This window comes from Moschus berezovskii, chromosome 20 (genome assembly GCF_049115385.1).
Source record: "Moschus berezovskii isolate FMDL1 chromosome 20, NW_MosBer_1.0, whole genome shotgun sequence".
NCBI classification, from domain to species: Eukaryota; Metazoa; Chordata; class Mammalia; order Artiodactyla; family Moschidae; genus Moschus; species Moschus berezovskii.
Window position 1 is genome coordinate 41,888,066 of NC_142479.1, and position 19,994 is coordinate 41,908,059.

At 46.4% G+C, this 19,994-nt stretch overlaps 1 long non-coding RNA gene across 1 annotated transcript in view; it reads left to right on the plus strand.

The window, feature by feature from the left end:
- Positions 1–19,521, plus strand: part of LOC148774699 (uncharacterized) — a 97,391-nt gene extending 77,870 nt beyond the window's left edge. Inside the window, exons 4-7 of the long non-coding RNA XR_016035510.1 lie at positions 2,601–2,807; positions 15,650–15,721; positions 16,237–17,590; positions 18,291–19,521. This is a non-coding gene — a long non-coding RNA (uncharacterized LOC148774699). The remainder of the gene's footprint in view (positions 1–2,600; positions 2,808–15,649; positions 15,722–16,236; positions 17,591–18,290) is intronic.
- The last annotated feature ends 473 nt before the right edge of the window (positions 19,522–19,994 follow it).

Sequence of the window (19,994 nt, forward strand, 5' to 3'; positions counted from 1 at the left end):
GAGTCTACTAAAACATGACTCAACACTTACATCATTACGTATAAATTGTGTTCAATGTGGATAGAGTTTGATTTGTTTAATATGATGTAAGATTGGATGTCTCCAAACATAAAGGTACCTACCACCTTTGAAAGTCCCTAAATGACCTTGAGAGCTCCTTGAAATTCAGGTAAGATTTTTCTAGACTCCTGAGGAGATTCAAAGTCCTCCCTATGGTTTCTGCTATTTGCTGAGTTTCTGCTGCAGGCATGCCTTATAATCACATGGTTGCCCCGGCTCCAGAAACTGCCAAATTAATGCTAGACTGTGATCTCTCTGGGCTTCCCCGGAGGCTCAGTGGTTAAGAACCCGCCTGCCAAGTAGGAGACCTGGGTTCAATCCCTGGGTCGGGAAGATCCCTTGGAGAAGGAAATGGAAACCCACTCCAGTATTCTTGCCTGAGAAATCCCATGGACAGAGGAGCCTGGTGGGCTATAGTTCTTGGGGTTGCAAAGGGTCAGACACAACTGAAGTGACTTGGCACACACACGGATAGGTTACAAAGCGATTACTCCTGGGATACTGTAAATTAAAGTTAACGTTTGAGGCCCCCTCGGAAATGTTTTCCAGATCTCTGGGTACTCAACTGGCTGTCAGTTTGATTCTGACACGTATAATGACCCCTCGACTCCCTCCTCAGGCTCCATGATTCGTTAGAACGGGTCACAGAACTCACAGCAGTGGTTGACTTCCGTTTCCTGTTTACGCGAAGGATAGTGTAGGCAGAGCTGGATGTGCTAGATACCCAGGGTGAGGTACAAGCACACGAGTGTGTGGCGGGGGGCAGAATTTCAGCGCCCTCACCAGCACACCACTCCCCCAGCTCCTCCATGGGGTCACCAACCCTAACCTCTCTGAGCCTCTTCAGTTTAAGGTTTTTCTGGGTGTTTCATTTCATAGCGTTAAAACCGCTGGCATTCCTGCCCTTGAATGAACAAAGCATAATTGCCCACAGAGGGTGAATGAGGGGTGAATGTACATCTTTTATCCCCATCTTCCACGTACATCTGGGTAGGAGGATCCCTGTCCTGGCCCCCATGCTTAAAAGTAGGGCTCAGCAAATCTTTTCTGTAAATATTTTAGGCTTCGTGGGTCCTAATGTCATTGTCTACTGTTTCAGTGGGAAAGCAGCCACAGACAATACGGAAATGAATGGGTGTGGCTGTGTCTCCCTCAAACTTTATTCACAAACACGGACAGTGGGCCGGTCTGGCCCTTGGATTGTAGTTGGCCACCAGACCCGGTGGTGCTAAATTTGCATACTCACAATTTCTTCAGTTATTTAAGCTAAATAACTCCTTTTTCTCCCTTAAGCCCATTTATGAGATGAGTTTCTGTCTTGTGAACTAGAAACAGTCCTTCGTTGCTCAGTTGCTTAGTCACGTCTGACCCTTTGTGACCCCATGGACTGCAGCACGCCAGGCTTCCCCGTCCTTCACTGCCTCCTGGAGTTTGCTCACACTCGTGTCTGTTGAATCGACGATGCCATTCAACCATCTCGTCCTCTGTCATCTTCCTGCTGGTCAGAAACAGTCCTTACTGACAATGTAACAGTGAGGAGGAGGAATAGGAAGAGGGGCAACTTCAAGTCCTTGCTTCTCAGACCTTCCTGCAATAAGAATCACCTGGAGAGGACATTGACCCGAACACTGCTGGGCTCACCCACACCCGTGCTAGTTCAGCAGATCTGCAGGGGGACCCAGAATTTGCAGTTCTAACAAACTCCCAGGCGGTGCTGATGCTGCCGGTCCCTGGACCACAGGTAGAAAAAGCTGTCCTGGATCAGTGGCCCTCGGGTCTCGGAGAACCTCAGAGGATTCTGATTCGAGCATCGGAATCACCGGAGGGCTTGTAAAAACACAGGCTCTGCTCAGAGTTGGTGCTTCAGTTGGTGTGGGGTGGGAGGCCCGATAGTTTGCTTCCTAACAAGCCCCCAGGGGATGTTGCTGCTGGACCCGGCTTTGAGGAATGATTTTGGAGGACCCTTGCATGGCCCTCTTCAGCTTGCCCTTCCCCCAAAGCAAAGATGTCTATGGTGTCAAGGACCCATCCTCTCTGCTCCTAGATCAAACTCTGGGCACTTGAGATCCCAGAATTTTTGTCCAGGCAGCCTTGAACCAGCTTCCAGAACCTGCATGGGGTCATTTCATGTGAAATGGAAAAGAGAATGGAGGTGGAGGTATTGGTTAGGTTGGGTGGGGCGGGCGGGTTGGTCCAAAAGCTGCGGGAGGCCCTTGCAACTCAGGATGGAGCCAAGGTGGGGAAGAATGGGAGGGTGAGACACACACCACCACCCCCAGCCCCACCCTCCCACCCAAACCATCCTTCCCCAAAGGAGCAGACGGAATGGCTTCCTCCACTTAGGGCCACCCTGATTGAGAACAGGGCTCATGAGCCATGGTCTCTGGAGTCGGACACACTTAAGTTTGATCCTTGATTCTGATACTTACTTACTTAGTGACCTCAGGCAAATTACTTAACCTCTCTGAGCCTTGTCTATAAATCTATACAATCTGTTAATATGCCGAACATCTACCGCATCGCTATTTTGGGCTTCCCAGGTGACTCTGGTAAAGAATGTGCCTGCCAGTGCAGGAGATGCAAGAGACGTGTGTTCAGTCCCCTGAGGAGGAAATGGCAGCCCACTCCAGTGTACTTGCCTGGAAAACCCCATGGACAGAGGAGCCTGCCGGACTGCAGTCCGTGGGGTCACACGGAGTCGGACCCGACTGAGCAGCTAGCACTTTCCCTTTTGCTGGACAAACGAGGTAAGGTTTTTGAAGCATTGAGCATAAGCCTTGGCACACGATGAGTGTTGGACGTTGTTATTCTTGTTGGTATCAATGACTGCTTCGTTCGGTCCTTGCGGGGGGGACACGTCATTTGTGGCTTTCCTTTCCGGCATCCGCAGAGCACTGGTGCCATCGGTTCCTTGTGGGCAGGGACACAGCTCCTCTGTAGCTGCTTCCTACTCTCTGCACTCCCAGCCTGGAGTCTCAGTCTTGAAGAACACAAGTAAAGGATATTAGAACCCAGAAGATAACATGTCTTTTTATAAATAGCTAATCAAAACTAGTAATTTTATTGGAAAGGAGTGTTCATCTTGTTTTTCTGCTGCTATAATTAAAAGGTTCATGGAACTATCTATTTGTAGTCTAGACAATGACATTTATTGAAAGTGATGACCCATAATTATTTGATCCTTGCTCCTATTTTCCATCTGAGCCGCCAAGGCTTTATTATGTTTTTGCTGCTTTTGTGACTGCCTACGACGCAGTGGTGACAAACGAGCGCTTCGGCAGTCCGCAATGGCAGTGCTCAAGGTGTGTGGCCATTTGTGAATGGGTGTGTTTCCTCGTGTGTGTACCCTGGGTCTAACCTCCGGCAGTGGCCCTAAGACTATGACTTGCTATTTGCACCAGGTTGTGTCATTGAGAATAGTGATGTGGGTGGAACGCTCTCCAGCCACAGAGCTGTCCTCTGTGTATGAGTCCGTTACCTATCCATTATCCACCGTCCACTAAGCAGGCCTTCCCTGGTGACTCAGTGGTAAAGAATCCGCCTGCAGTGTGGGAGACCCGAATTCCATCCCCTACTCAGGAAGATCCCCTGGAGGAGGGCATGGCAACCCACTCCAGTATTCTTGCCCGGAGAATCCCACGGACAGAGGAGCCCAGTGGCTGCAGACCATGGGGTCACAAAGAGTTGGACACGGCTGAGCGACTAACATACAATGACCACCTGTGGTTGGGAAGAGTGGCTAATGTGACTAAACTAAATGTTACATTCTGTTTAATTTTCATTAATTTACATTAAATAGCTGCCTAAACACAAGTGGCTGCTGAACTGGACCGTGCAGGTTAAGAAGGTCTTTGCTCATCTGATCACTACAATCCCTCTGAGAGAGCAAGGGGGAAGTGCATCATTTTCTGGACGATGAAAAGGTTCACTAGATGTTCACCTGGACAGGTGAAGCAGGTGGCCATCGCATCATGTGATTCAAGATGTGTATTGCAAAGGGCCCTTCCTGCACTTCCTTAGAATGGCTCTGCCATTGGGCTATCACAGGGGATGTTCTTTATAGCAATTAAATGAAGACACTGGCAGGAACTTTTTTTTTTTAAACAAGGCACTGGTCTACCCTATATTCCCAAATAATTGAGCATTCCTTGGCTAAAAAGTAACATGATTTAAAATAGAGATTTTTTTTTCCTTGCCTTTGGAAGAAATATCAACAGTTTGACTACTGCATAATTTGAGCTGAGGCAGATCATCAAAAAGAGCAAATATTTGTTGTCTTTTAATTTTTTTGGCCATGCCACACAGCATGAAGGCTTAGTTCCCAGACCAGGGATTGAGCCTGCACCCCCTGTATTGGAAGCTCGGGGTCTTAACCACTGGACCATCAGGGAAGTCCCAGAAGGGAGCAAATATTTGAAATGTACATAGGCAGAGTTAAACCACTTCATATGTAAGAAGTTCTCATTGATTACTCTGGACAGGTCAAGCAAATGGCATACCGGACGCTGTGCCATCGTTTGAGATGCCAGTCCCACTAAAGCCCCTCTCTGTGGCGTGCCTTACTCCTAGTTCTCTATGCTCCCAACCAGTGGGTGATTTTGACCTCCAGAGACCATCTGGCAATTTCAGGAGATATTCTGGTTGTCACAGCTTGGGGTCAAGCTGCTTCTGGCAACTAGCAGGTAGAATCCAGTGGTGCTACTGAGCATTCTGCAATGCATGGGACAGCCCCTGGCAACAAAGAATTACCTGGCTCCACATGGCAGGATTGCTGAGGTTGGGGAACCCTGCTCTAAGCCCTCGGTATTCAAGGTGTGGGCTGTGGATATCTGTATTTACAAAGGTCACAAATGTGAATGTCTCTCTTGCCCCATGTTTTAAACCCAACCTTGACTGAGGTACTAGCCATGTCATCAGTGGCTCAGCACCCACTCTGGGTTGGGTTTGGAATTAAGCCTCACCTCCCGATCTTGGCTGCAGGGTCCAGGCTTGAGGTTGGGCTCCCATGTGGCTGCCTGAATTACCTTTGAAGTTGACTGCATTTCCAGCTTCCAGGAAGAGTCCCGGGATCTGTTTTCCCTGGGTCATTATCCTCCCCATATTCTCCCTTCTTTCCTTCCTCTGTCATGTTCTGTCCTCCCCACCAGGTCTATCTACCACTGGTAAGTCAGACAAGTATCAGAGTTGAATAGATCCCCCCATCTCTCTAAGGGCAACAGAGTGGCTCTGTAAGACTATGTAAAGCTCTTATGAAAGGCACTGGGGCAGAAATACTAACTACAGAAACCTTGAACCCATATGGTGAGTCCCCTACATACGAACCTTTAAGTTGAAAACTTCCAACGATGCAAACGTGTGTTCCATCAGCGTCAGGTGTAAGTGGCATTGCAGCTTGCCCTCTGTCTCCTGTTGCCGATGATCCTTCAGTACCAGGTAGCCAGTTGTGTGAGTTGGGTCCCTAGGCTAATTTTGTTGGACTTAGGAACAAAATCGGACTTACGAATGTGCTCTCGGAATGGAACTGTTTGGTATGTATGGGACTTACTGTATTCCCATCTCTTAAGGGTGGAGAGGTGTCCAGAAAAATCCCCCCCAATCCAAGCAGATTATTCCCCCTTTCCATCTTCCCCTGCAGTGTCTGGAATTGAGATTCAGAGGGTGCCTGACACACCCAGCCTTTCATACAAAGCCAGACCCTGCCTGGGCTACTTCCTTTTTTTTTTTTTTTTTAATCTGAATAGTTCTTTATTTTTTTTTTTATTATATTTCATTTGTTTAATACCTTCCTATGTAACTATATGATGCTAGATGCCTACTATACATTGTTCCTAATTCTTTTTTTTTTTAATTTAAAAAAGAATTTTATTAAAAAAGCACAAATGCAAAGAAATGAACAGAGGAAAATTTATGCGTCGAACCTGGACTGGTCACTTATGATAATATACATGCTACAATTCCATTCTCTCCAATCATTCCACCTTCACCCTCTCCCACAGAGTCCCAAAGACTGTTCTCAATGCCTATGTCTCTTTTGCAGTCTCTTATACAGGGTTCAGGTTACCATTTTTCTAAATTCCATATATATGCGTTAATATACGGTATTGATGTTCTTCTTTCTGGCTTACTTCACTCTGTATAATTGGCTCCAATTTCATCCACCTCATTAAAACTGAATCAAATGCATTCTTTTTGATGGCTGAGAAATACTCCATTGTGTATATGTACCAAAGCTTTCTTATCCATTCATCTGCAGATGGACATCTAGGTTGCTTCCATGTCCTGGCTATTATAAACAGTGCTGCAATGAACATTGGAGTACATGTGTCTCTTTCAATTCTGGTTTCCTCGGTGTGTATGCCCAGGAGTGCGATCGCTGGATCATATGGCAGTTCTATTTCCAGTTTTCTGAGGAATCTCCACACTGTTCTCCATAGTGGCTGTACTAGTTTGCATTCCCACCAACAGTGTAAGAGGGTTCCCTTCTCTCCACACCCTCTCCAGCACTTATTGCATGTAGACTTTTGGATAGCAGCCATTCTGACTGGTGTGAAATGGTATCTCATTGTGGTTTTGATTTGCATTTCTCTGATGATGAGGGATGTTGAGCATTTTTTCATGTGTTTATTAGCCATCTTTATGTCTTCTTTGGAGAAATGTCTGTTTAGTTCTTTGGCCCATTTTTTGATTGGGTCACTTAGTTTTCTGGAATTAAGCTGCAGGAGCTGCTTGTATAATTTGGAGATTAGTCCTTTATCAGTTGCTTCATTTGCAATTATTGTCTCCCATTCTGAAGGTTGTCTTCTCACCTTGCTTAGAGTTTCCTTTGCTGTGCAGAAGCTTTTGATTTTAATTAGGTCCCATTTGTTTATTTTTGCTTTTATTTCCAATATTCTGGGAGGTGGGTCTTGGAGGATCCTGCTGTGATTTATGTCGGAGAGTGTTTTGCCTACGTTCTCCTCTAGGAGTTTTATAGTTTCTGGTCTTACATTTAGATCTTTAATCCATTTTGAGTTTATTTTGGTGTATGGTGTTAGGAAGTGTTCTAGTTTCATTCTTTTACAAGTGGCTGACCAGTTTTCCCAGCACCACTTGTTAAAGAGACTGTCTTTTCTCCATTTTATATTCTTGCCTCCTTTGTCAAAGATAAGGTGTCCATAGGAGCGTGGGTTTATCTCTGGGCTTTCTATTTTGTTCCATTGATCTATATTTCTGTCTTTATGCCAGTACCATACTGTCTTGATGACTGTGGCTTTGTAATAGAGCCTGAAGTCCGGCAGGTTAATTCCCCCAGTTCCATTCTTCTTCCTCAAGATTGCTTTGGCTATTCGAGGTTTTTTGTATTTCCATACAAATTGTGAGATTATTTGTTCTAGTTCTGTGAAAAATATTGTTGGTAGCTTGATAGGGATTGCATTGAATGTATAAATTACTTTGGGTAGTATACTCATTTTTACAATATTTATTCTTCCAATCCACGAACACGGTATATTTCTCCATCTATTCATGTCCTCTTTGATTACTTTCACTAGTGTTTTATAGTTTTCTATGTACAAGTCTTTTGTTTCCTTAGGTAGATATATTCCTAAGTATTTAATTGTTTTCATTGCAACAGTGAATGGAATAGTTTCCTTAATTTCTCTTTCTATTTTCTCATTATTAGTGTATAGGAATGCAAGGGATTTCTGTGTGTTGATTTTATATCTTGCAACTTTGCTGTAATCATTGATTAGCTCTAGTAGCTTTCTGGTAGAGTCTTTAGGGTTTTCTGTGTAGAGGATCATGTCATCAGCGAACAGTGAAAGCTTTACTTCTTCTTTTCCAATTTGTATTCCTTTTATGTCTTTTTCTGCTCTGATTGCTGTGGCCAAAACTTCCAGAACTATGTTGAATAGTAGTGGTGAGAGTGGGCACCCTTGTCTTGTTCCTGGGGCTACTTCCACTCTGCTGTCTCATGCATCCAATCACGACCATTTACCAGGACACATTGCTTCTTTTCCTGACCACTCTCCAACCCATTCCTGCCTCAGGGTCTCGGGGAAATGAGGTGAGAGACCCAGGAGGTGGGACCCGGCTGCTGCTGGCTGTATTCTAGAACAAACCCCTTTAAATGACTTCTGAAGTGTCCCCCAGGCTGGTGGTTGGGGGAGCAGAAATGAAGCGGCAGTGAAGAAGTGAAATTATCACCTATTGCTTCACCCGTATAATTGGGTTAATAATGAAAACATAACTAGCAGGGGCCTCATCCACAAGGAGTCATTATGTGCTTTTTTTCCCGACCATTGTCACAAAATATGAAACGTACGTCTCATAAGGCGAGCTTGCTCAGGACCGCTTAGCAACCTCCCCTGTAATTGTCTCCCAGTTTATAAGAACACGAAATTAATTACCGTATCTCATACCTAGAATAGTAAGTGTGTGGGAAAGTCACGGAGATGGATCCTCCTCGTCCTGAAATGGGTCACTTGCAGTTGGCTTCCCCTGGGGACATTTCAGGTTTAGTCTGCTGGGAGAGCCTTGAGGCAGTCTTCTCAGAATGCATTGCTATCGTTTCATTGTTCAGTCGTGTCTGACTCTTCTCGACCCCATGGACTGTAGCCCACAGTCTCCTCTGTCCACGAGATTTCCCAGGCAAGAATACTGGAGTGGGTTGCCGTTTTCTTCTCCAGGGGATCTTCCTGACCCAGGGATCAAATCCGCGTCTCGTGCTTGGCAGGCGGATTCTTTACCACTGTGCCACCAGGGAAGCCCTTTACTGCTCCTGCTACTGCTAAGTCACTTCAGTCATGTGCGACTCTGTGTGACCCCATAGACGGAAGCCCACCAGGCTCCCCCGACCCTGGGATTCTCCAGGCAAGAACACTGGAGTGGGTTGCCATTTCCTTCTCCAATGTGTGAAAGCGAAAAGTGAAAGTGAAGTCGCTCAGTTGTGTCCGACCCTTAGCGACCCCACGGACTGCAGCCCACCAGGCTCCTCCACCCATGGGATTTTCTAGGCAATAGTACTGGAGTGACTTGCCATATAGTACTGTGTCTCCATGGTGGACGGCATCTCTTGCTAACCATATGGCCATTGTTGTTTCAGAACAATTGCTGAACAAATCCAGGTTTTGTGTGCTCATTCATGACAAGAATTTCTGTCTCATAAAAATTCTCGGGAAAACTTAGGGGTGATAACATCAGGTTTGGGAATAAAGAGACTTGAGTTCTGTTGCCACTTCTTCTGCCACTGGTTTTTGGACTTTTACCCAAACCTTTTCTCATTAAATCTCAGTTTCTTTCTCTGTGAAACCAGTAGGACTGAAAGTCTGGGCTGGAGCGCCTCTGGCTTCTGCCCATAGCTGGGAGTCAGCACAAAGGGGTACACTCACTGCAGTTGTTAAAATGCTGATATACTTCTGCACTGACTGGCAAAAACCCACCCTCCCCCTGCCCACACCCCTTGCCCAGGGCCTCTCTGTTGCTCTGGCTACAGATTCCTTCACCTGACCATCCCTGCGCCCCCCACCCCCAACCGCCATCACTCATCAGCTAAGGTTTAACGTCTGGTCCAGCAGGAGCTCTTAACACAGCATTATTTCTGTGCTCAGATGCTCAGTCATGTCTCTTTTCGACCCCATGGACTGTACCCCACCAGGTTCCTCTGTCCATGGGATTCTCCTGGCAGGGATACTGGAGTGGGTTGCCATTTCTGCCTCCAGGGGATCTTCCTGACCCAGGAATCAAACCCACATCTCTTATATCTCCTGCATTGGTAGGTGGATTCTTTACCAGTAATGCCACCTGGGAAGCCCCTACATAGCATCATGATCAGGACCTTATTTTAGGAAATCCGTACCTCTGACTTGCCTATGGTTAAACAGTTTAAGTATTACCCCTGATGGTCGCCATGTATTTAGGGAAGAGCATTACCCACATTATGAATTAGGAGCTGTTTACATTTCTGACAAACAAAAAGAAAAGGGATATTTTTTAGAGTTTTCCATCTGTTTCTTTGTTGTTAGCCAGCTAGGGTCAAGCACTGACATCCCAACTGTGTCTAATGATACACGCAGTGGCACTTGGATTTCATAAACAGAAGAAAATCCCATCAATGGCAGAGTTTTTGGATAATTCAGGCAAGGATTCGACTAAGATGACCTTGACTTTGGAGATAATTAGATTTAATTATGCAAATACAATTTGAATACTAAGAGCATATACATAAAACCGTTTTCAAGCACCACCAAAGTTGCTCTTTAACTGAAGTGCTTCCAATTACAGCAAGACAGTCCCTGTAAGCCATTCTTGAGTTATTCATACAAAGGACAACCGTGAGATGGCATTTCTTTCCAAAGGTCCTATCAACGGCCCTGTTCATTTATTGTAAATTACTAAAGACTCAGGGTATGTTTCCTATATCATCCAGATGCGAACCTTAATATTTTCAATGCCTGTGACATTTTTATTCATTCATTCAACTGTTATTAAGACTTCTTGCCAGGCATCTGGGCTAATTGCTGGGAATAAAGGCATGAAAACATCTTAACTAAAGGAGCTTTCGGTCTAGTAGAGAAATAGACACACTAATAAAAAAGTGTAAGATGATAAATAAGTTGAGTGGGCTCTTTCCCCCTGGTTCTTTGGTGGTGCTTATCAAAGATAGCATCTCCATTCTTTCTGAAACATCTACTGGGCGAGACTCTCCTGGTGTCCCTCTCATCTCTCAGGCTGCTCTTCTCAGTCTCTGCCCTGGGCTTCTTTTTTCTCCACGTCCTGGATACTTAGAACAATTAGAAGTTGGAAACCCCCTGGGACCTGTCCCCAAAACCCCTTTCTCTTTGTATGCCCCACGATTTCCCCAGGCCATTTATTTCACTCCCATTGTTTTAATTACCACCCTTTGCCAGTCTCCTAAGAACAGCTCTCTTCCAGACCTATATGTCCAACAGCCCACAGACCACTCCAGACCCCACTGTCCCAAACAGAATTCAGCGCTTTCCGCACTGTGCCCGTCCCAACCCATTCCTCTCCCCGTGCTTTCCTTGTTTTATCCGTGACATCACTGTCCACCCAGTTGGTCAGACCATAAACCCGACCATCACCTGACGTTCTCCCCCCATTTAGACCTCCTGGACAGCAAATCTTTGTCTTGTTATTTGGACCTCCCCAGCTTGTTCTACAGTTTGCTAGTCTGAGCTCCCCACCGTCTCTCGGGCATTCCCCCAGCCCCACAGCCACCACTCTTGACTCCAGTCCTCACCACCTCTCCCTTGCGTGGAGTCCCTTCCTGGAGTATCTGGCTCCGTTGGAGCCCCCCTCCTGTCCTTTCCCCGAGGGATAGTGCGGCCATCTGTGTAATGTGTGGGTCTGATTATGTCTGCAGTGGTTGCCACTGGAAGGGTGCTAACTAGGAGCCAGGGCCCCCTCTCGTCCGAGATCCATCCCACCTCCTGGAAGGCATGTTTTTATTACAAGGGCTTGAGTTTCCTGGACCTCACCTGTAGCTCAGTGAGTTAGGGGCAAATACTCTGACCCAGGCTGACTCAACTGAGTTCTCCAGGCATTTTGATTTGGGACTCATAAACACCACTGTGTCTCTCTGTATGGCTCGAACTGTAACTTATGGGGCTTCCCAGGAGGCGCAGTGGTAAAGAAACTGTCTGCCAATGCAGGAAATTCAAGAGACGCAGGTTGGATCCCTGGGTCAGGAAGATCCCTTGGAGAAGGAAATGGCAACCCACTCCAATACTCTTGCCTGGAGAATCCCATGGACAGAGGAGGCTGGTGGGCTACAGTCCATGGGGTCATGAAGAGTCGAATACAACTGAATGACTGGCCACATGCACCCACATAGCTTATAACCTGAGCACTGAGAGGTTGGCCAGTGTCTACCCTAGTTTTAGGGAAGCGGAGAAAGAGAAAGTGCAGAGAAAGAAAGAGAAAATAATAGAGCAGACACACAGAGGAGTGGATGTGGCCGAGAGAGACTAACTCTCAGGCTCCAGAAGAGTGTTCCAGATTCGGACTCCAGGTCCTTCCTGAGAACTATCCATGCTCTTAGATTCCATTCAATTTCTGGGAATTTCTAAGAAATAGCCCAGTTTCACTTGAGCCTCCCTGATTTCCATCCCTTCAGACCAAGCAGTCTTCGCTCACACTGACATCATCACGTGAACCTCGCACCCCGCACACCGGGACACAGACGCAGGTTCCCCAGGTGGCCCAAAGGCCCTGGAGGGTTCTCTAGTCTTCTTGGGGTCCCTCCTGCCTTTCCTCTCTCTGCTCCAGTTGCCACAGGAAGTTTTCAGATCCCGGATATGCCATCTTGCAGCTGTTTGGGGTCCCCTCAATGCCCACCCTGCCCTTCTTTCAGGTCTCAAGGTAAATGCCGGGTCTTCAGGAAGCCAGCTGTCTTGAGCGCCCAGGCTGGGCCTTGCCCCTCTGGAGGGGGAATCCCGCTTGGCAATCCCCACCGTTCCCTCCCTTACCACACCTTAGCTTCCCCAGGGCAGGAATCATGTCTGGTTTATGCCAAGCCATATGCTCAGCCATCCGTGTTGTGCCCGGCACACGGACAGCCCTCAGTATACATCTGTGGATGAACCGAGTGCCAGGGATGGAGAGTAGGAGAGCCAGGGAAGGATTTGTACAGAAGACAGTGTCTGAGCTGAGCTTTGAAGGACGGACACAGGAAGCCCTCATTGAAGCCACTTCCAAGAATTTAGGGAAATGGATGGAGTCCTTGGTGACAAGCCCGGGCTTTCAAGTCAGATGCTCCTCTAACTGTAGGACTTCAGGCAAAGTCTTACCTGGAAAGGCCGGTGTGAGCATATGAAACAGCAAGTATGGAGTTGCAGGCAGTGCTTTATCATCCCATTTTATTTAGCTCAAAGCATCCCACAATGCTCTGGGGCCTTGCCCAAATTGTTTCGACTCTCCGAACCTCATTTTCATGATCTGTGTTATCTCTTATCTTCTCTGCCACCTTCAATTATCTTAGGGGGGCCTTTTCTGGACTCTGAAACCCTAAATAAATGCGTTGTCATCTGGATTATTATTATTAGCGATTATAACAGTTGGAACTTGGGGCTCACACTGAGGTGCCCCTTCTTTCAAAAGCCAGGCTGTCATTCTTTCCCTTGGAGAATTAAGTCGTGAAATATGCAAAGTCACCAGAAAGATACAGCCTGGTTCCCGGACCAGCAGCATCTGAATGTAACTTGGTTGAATAGATTAACATATTAAGAGACAGTATGTCAATCACAGAATGGCAGGGACAGAAGAAGTTATCACAGATGCAAACGGGCTCAACCTGGCCCGGGCGGGGCGGAAAGGCAGCTCAGCCCCCTGGATGGTGCATTTCTGTTTCCAAAGATAAGGCCATCCCTGGAGTCAGCAGACGCACAGAAGATGCCAATCATCGCCTCCCCACACCCGATGCCTCTTGAAGATCTCACCTACCCCGCAGCTTCAGATGCCAGAGGTCTTTGTAGCAGGTGCCCTTGCTCCCAGCCCCACCCTGCTGATCAGGACAGAGAGCGAATGCCAGATTGGTATTCCCGTTAAACGCCCCCTGGAGTGAATACAGTCCAGTACCAGATTAATACCAGTCTATCATTTTCTCTGTGTTCTGAACAATTTGTGGGGACGAGGCAGGCATGCAAGGAATTTTTCTCTTGTTTTTATAAAAGTTATTTTTTATTGGAGTATAGCCACTTTATAATGTTGTGTTACTTTTTATTGTTTGTTGTTTAGTCACTAAATCGTGTTCAATTCTTTTGTGACTCCATGGACTGTAGCCCACCAGGCTCCTCTGTCCATGGGATTTCCCAGGCAAGAGTACTGGAGTGGGTTGCCATTTCCTCCTCCAGGGGATCTTCCCTTGCTGACCCGTGGATGGAACCTACATCTCCTGCTTGGCAGGCAGGTTCTTTACCACTGAGCCACCTGAGAAGCCTCTGTTGCTTTCTGCTGCACAGCAAAATCAATCAGCCATACGTATACATGTATCCCCTGCCTTTTGGACTTCCTTCCCATTCAGGTCACCACAGTACCCTGTTTTGGACTGAGGGTGGGGAGACTGAAATCAGTTGGCTGTGGGGGAACCACGTTGGAAGTTTGGATGGTCCCTGGGAGAGAAGCCATCAGCTTGGGATGACCACGCTGCAGCCTTGTACAGAGGAGTAAGACAACAAGTGTCTGCCAGAAGAGAAGAATAAATAAGCTTTTTGTGGGAAAAAACAGGGCGCAGGAGAGTAAGGGAGGAGAAAGACCCACTGATTTTTCTGGTTCCTTAAGTCTCGTTCTGCTTCTAAACGGCATTCCTTTTTAATTTAAGCTTTGGTGAGTAGGGATATGCAATGAAACCATTCCTCACGGGATGGAATCTTAGCTAACAGATCTATCTCAGTTTGCCTCGGTAAGATCTTCGTCCTGCGAGTGAGATGACGTTCCACTGAGCTATCTCGAGCAGACAGGGTCAGGCGGGGATTCGAGCTGGGGGTGGGGAGAGGGGCTTCTGAGATTTCGTGGCCTGCACCGTGAAAGTTAGCACCTCCTTGCATGGCAATTTGGTTTCCATGTGCTGTACTCGTTTTCTACTGCTGCTGAAGCAAATGACCACACTTAGAGGTGCAAAACAATATAATTTTATTACTTGTAGTTCTGAAGGTTGGAAATTCAAGTAGACATGGGTCTCACTGGAGCTAAGATCCAAGGGTGAGCTGGGTTGTGTTCCTTCCAGCAGCGCTAGGAAGGAATCCGTTTCCTTGTCCTTCTCTGTCTTCCGGAGGCTGCCCGCGTTCCTTGTCCCCTGGCTTCTCTCTCCGTCTTCAATGCCAGCAAAACAGCAGCTTCCTCATCTCTCTGTCCCCAACTCTTGCTTCTGCCTCCCTCTGCCACATCTAAGGCCTCTGTGAGTGCATCGTGGCCACCTGGATAAGTCAGGCTAGTCTCCCCATCTCAAGGTCAACTGAAGAGCAATCTTTATCCCTTTTGTAACCTCAAATCCTCTTTTCCAAGGAACTTAGAATTTCCTAAGTTCTAGGGATTAGGGCATGGACATCTTTGGGAGGGGACATCATTCTGCCTAACAGGTGCACCTTGACAAAATGAGGACAAAGGACAAAATACTGCCATATACGACACTGAAGAATACTCATTTCAGCCTAGAAACTGTGGTGCCAGATGAGTAAACGTGTAAATGTCCCTTCTCTGATGCACACAGGAAGATCTTCTGAGTCTGTGGTTTAGTGAAAAGAGTATGGACTTTCCACTTCGTCAGGCATGGGTTCCATCTAACCTCTCTGAATTTCAGTTTTCTTCTCCATGAAATATATAGATACTAACAGTATTGTTTGAAGGATTATATGAAATCAAATATGTTCTTTCTTAAACTTGATAAATGCCTTTTTTTTCCCCCTCCTTCCCTTCCTTTTCAGATCTTGATTGTCTGGAACCATGAAGTGAATACACGGAGTTTGCTTCTAAGTGAGGGAGGGTCTACTATGTCCTGGCAGCAGAAGGGGCCTCATGCCAGGAATCAGACATGAGCATTATGCTGGGATGACTATCCATAATCTTTTCTTGCTTCTTCTCCCCCATATTTTAGGTTCTTTTGTCTCTCAGAGTGGGAAGCGCCCCAGGGTTTCTTTCTGTCTTTCGTTCCTCGCTGCATAAAACGGTAAGTGAGGGAAGGTAAGTGTGCAGAAGCCAACTGCGGGAGGACGGATACTGCCCAGGAGGAGCTGCCAGGACAGTGGTTTTCAGGGCCCGAGTGATGGGAGGAACTGGAGAGTTACAGTGGACTGCATGCTGGCCATGACCTCCAGCAGGCTCTGTCCCTGTCCCTTTGAGCAGTTTCTTGTTCCTCTAAAGAATGTGCTGTCTACCAGGGTGGGTGAGCTCTGGACATGGCTGTGACCACAGTTCTGGGCTTCTGATGGAAACATTTGATGTTTGATGTTTGAATCACCGCCCTAGTGATTCAGGATGGAATTAAGTGAAGGACGGCTAAGCTTGTTTGTAGCAGGAAGACTCCGCCTGGCTGGATTTAAATGATGCCCCTGTGGAGATACAGCAGGTTCAGATATCAGAGACTTTCCGCAAAATGTTTTAGAAAGTGAGTCCCATTTTTGCTGAAAAAGCAGTCTGCTAATTGGGATGTACAGTTCATTTCTAACTTTCTTTTCCTTTCAGTTTCAGATGCAGCACCTATGTAAGCTCATTGGCAGCTCACAAAACAGCTTCACATATGTTAGCACTTTTTTAAAAGACTCTTGTGTTTCCATTGGAATAGAAATCTACTCTTCTTGTCTGGAGACAGGCCAGAAATCCCAGCTCTCCTGAAACCAGTGATGTTACCTAACCTGGGTTTTAGTTTTCTCAGCTGTAAAAAAGCATGATAATAGTTACTTCTTAGGGTTGTTGCACTGATTGAAAGCTCTTAGGTGGTTCTTAGGTGGTAGGAACCTGCCTGCCAATGCAGGAGACATAAGAGACACAGGTTCCAGCCCTGGGTTGGGAGGATCCCCTGGAGGAGGGCATGGCAACCCTCTCCAGTATTCATGCCTGGAGAATCTATGGACAGAGGAGCCTGGCGGGCTACAGTCCATGGGGTTGCAAAGAGTCGGACATGACTGAAGCAACTTAGCTCGCAAAGGATAGATCCAGGCCCTTCCTTATTAAGCATTTGGGAGTTAATATTCACATATTCCTTTTTGGGTTCTCATTAAAACTAGTTGCGCCTTTTGAAGAGCTAATACTTGAGTATAGAATGTAGTACTTGTCTGCAGAACCTTCTATACCTTCCCCTCAGCCATCCTTCCTGGGGTACAGTAAGTTGACTTTTGTTTTTCTGAATTTGGGAATGAAGGGAATAGGATTGCCCTTTGGAAGTTCAGCTGTAGGATAACACGGTGGAGCACAGTAAAGATAGGCAAAGTCAGCTGGCGGAGAAGGCACAGCTCCCAGTTGGGCAGGCCCTGCCGTCACCAGATTGACTGCATTAACTGTAAATAAAAGATGTGTCCATCAAAGGCAGTACTGGTCAATGCTGAAAGCAAAAAGATATGGGAGGAAAATGTCAGCAGTGTCCATTCTGGCAAACTCCAGGGAAGAGGGAGACTTAACTCAATGGGGGCGGAGAGTGGAGCCCCACATGCAAAATGTCTCTGGTCCCATTGGAAAGGCCATCCCTCTTATAGATGCCAGGCTATCTCAGCTGGACCCAGGAGCACAGGATTATTAAATTCCCCTTGTTCTGTTCCAGGCACACCAGAAAACTCTCAGATTGTAATTTGGCTTTTCTCAGAGTCAGTCTTTGGGGCAAGAAAGGGCTAATCCTACAGAATTCAAGTTTTTTTTTTTTTAGGTCTTCATGTTGGTAATCTCTCACTGTGAATGAAGAAAGAAACATTTGAGTTTTATATTAATGCATCAGTACTCCATGCTTGGTTAAAATGTCTCTACTGAGAGATGGACCCCTCTTCAGATTCTGTCGTATCTAAGAGTCAGATGGAGTCAGATGGAGGAACATGGGAAATTCCTCAAGGTCAGTAATACCAGTTTATGAGACGTCTCGGTAAACAGTCTGCTGGCCTTTCCTCTTAGAGACTACTGCTGGCCTTTCCTCTTAGAGACTACTGCTGGCCTTTCCTCTTAGAGACTACCTCTGGCCTTTCAGAAGAGAGGCTTTCCAATGCCCACGTTAACGGTCCTCTCCACGTTACTCAGTAATAGGCACAGAGGCAGTGATGCCTGGGGGAAAGACTCTGGGATTTGGAATCAAACAGACTTGGGTTTGAGTCCATCTCTGATGCTTATATGAACTTGGGCATGTAATTGAGCATTTCTGAGCAACAGCTTATCCATTTATAAAATGGGATACTTTCAAGGGCTCTCACAAGGGTGAAAGTAGCTATGATTATGGTGTGCCCTGAGAGGGCCCATCACATGGGAAACGTGATAGAGTTTGGATCTTTTATTCTATAATGCACTGAAAATCTATTATGTGCAAAATCGAATCCAGTCTAATATGTAAACCCTATACTCTTCTTCCATCACTTTAGCCTGTTTTAGATTTGAAAATCAGAAGTGGGGGATGGTTTGCATCTTTTCCCATGGTCTTAACAGCCTTGAGCTTCCACAAGGCTCTTGGTGATGAGCATAGATGCACAGTGGCTGTGCCTGTGGGCTCGAGTCGAGTCCCCAAAGGTTTCAAGAAGTGACTTCTAGCAAATCCATTCTTACAGGTCTGCATGTGTATGTGGACACCCACTTTTGGATCTTCTTTGGAGCAGAAATTCCAGCCTCCTGGTGCTATTCAATCAGAACTTTGGCAACTGGTTTATTGAATGAGTGAGATTCAAGCAGAAAACAGCGTCACTCTTTCTCACCTCTGCTCCTTGTTACCTGCTCTCTCCCCCTAGAGAACATTTTGGGTCAATGCAATAGCTTTTTTGGTCACTCTCAGACGACAATAAGAAAAAAAAAAACAAAGTTATTCAGTTACTTTTGAGTCATAGAAAACCTAATCCCGGCTGATAAGTGAATTCCAAACTCTCTGTCACTTTGGTCTGTTCCAGGCTCAGAACTCAGGCTGAGGGAGGACACTGGAGTGTTCCTTCCTTCATTTCCATTCACCTCCCGTGAACCCCCAGCAGGGATTTTGGGGCCCTCCTGTGAAGGTGTGGAGAAGAGGAAGGACAGAACAGAGCTCTTAGGGCACTTGTGACTGGGTGGCACAAAGGACATTTTCCACGTGACATTCTTGTGAGCTTCTGGGCAGCCATCTGACTGCAGACCCCGAAGTTGGTGCGAATGGCACCCAGTCAACTCCTTTCCTAAGATCCCTTCAGCCCTGCCAGAAAGTCCTTCCCTTCCTCTTAAAGAAAATAAAAAGTTACCTCGTAAGTGCTTGCTCAGTCACTAAGTCACAACAAACCCAGGAGGCAGGTGCTGCTCTTCACAGCCTCCTGTTCACCGATGAGGGATTCAACACAGAAAGAAGTTAAGTAACTCGGCCAAGGACGTCCAGCTTGAAACCTTGACTCCAGAAGTGACGCCCCCAACCTTCCCTTGCCTGCTTACTTCACAACTTCATGAGGCGTCCCATTACCCTTGCCTGACCAGGAGCTCTCCAAGGTGCTGGAGAGAGGCCCGGAGAGGCCCAGACAGGCGTGGCCACGGTCATAATAAGGTCCCTTTCCCTTGTGGGGGTGAAGGGAAACTGCTGGCATCTGAAGGAGTGGCTGCCACTTCTGACTGTCAGAGCCAGTTCTCCAGCTGCATTTCTATTTAGCACGTGGGAGCTGGCTGTTTACTAGCCCACCTCTCCTTCAAGATTGGAAATGTGTTGCAGTAAGGACCGTATCTTAGTCACTTTTCTATCTTCTTCATGCTGTCCCAGTTATACGGCACAGATCTGGCATATATGAAATGTCTAGCACAGGTTTGTTGGATGATTAAAGGGGGAATGGATTTTTTTCCTGTTACTGAGGTATAGATGATGTACGATATTATATATTTCAGCATATTATATGTATAGCATTCAGATATTATATGTATAGTATTGCAACTTAAAATTTTAAAGGTTATACTCCATTTATAGTTATTATAAAACACTGGCTATATTCCCTGTATTGTACAATATATCCTTGTATAGTAGCTCATTTGTTTTATACACTGTAGTTTGTACCTTTTAACCCCCTCCCCCACCCCGCCCCTCCCCAGCTCCCTCTCCTCAGTGACCACTAGCTGGATTCTTAATTGTCTTAAAAAATTTCGTGTTCCCACAGCTCAGTTAAATTTCAGAGAGACTCAGGTATATTTCTTCAGCATCATGGCAATAATAATGAGGCTATCAATAGCAGCAGTTACTATGTGATAAGCATTATGTGACAGGCTCTGGGCCAGGTATTTTATAGTAACTCTAATATATAGTATATATGTAAACT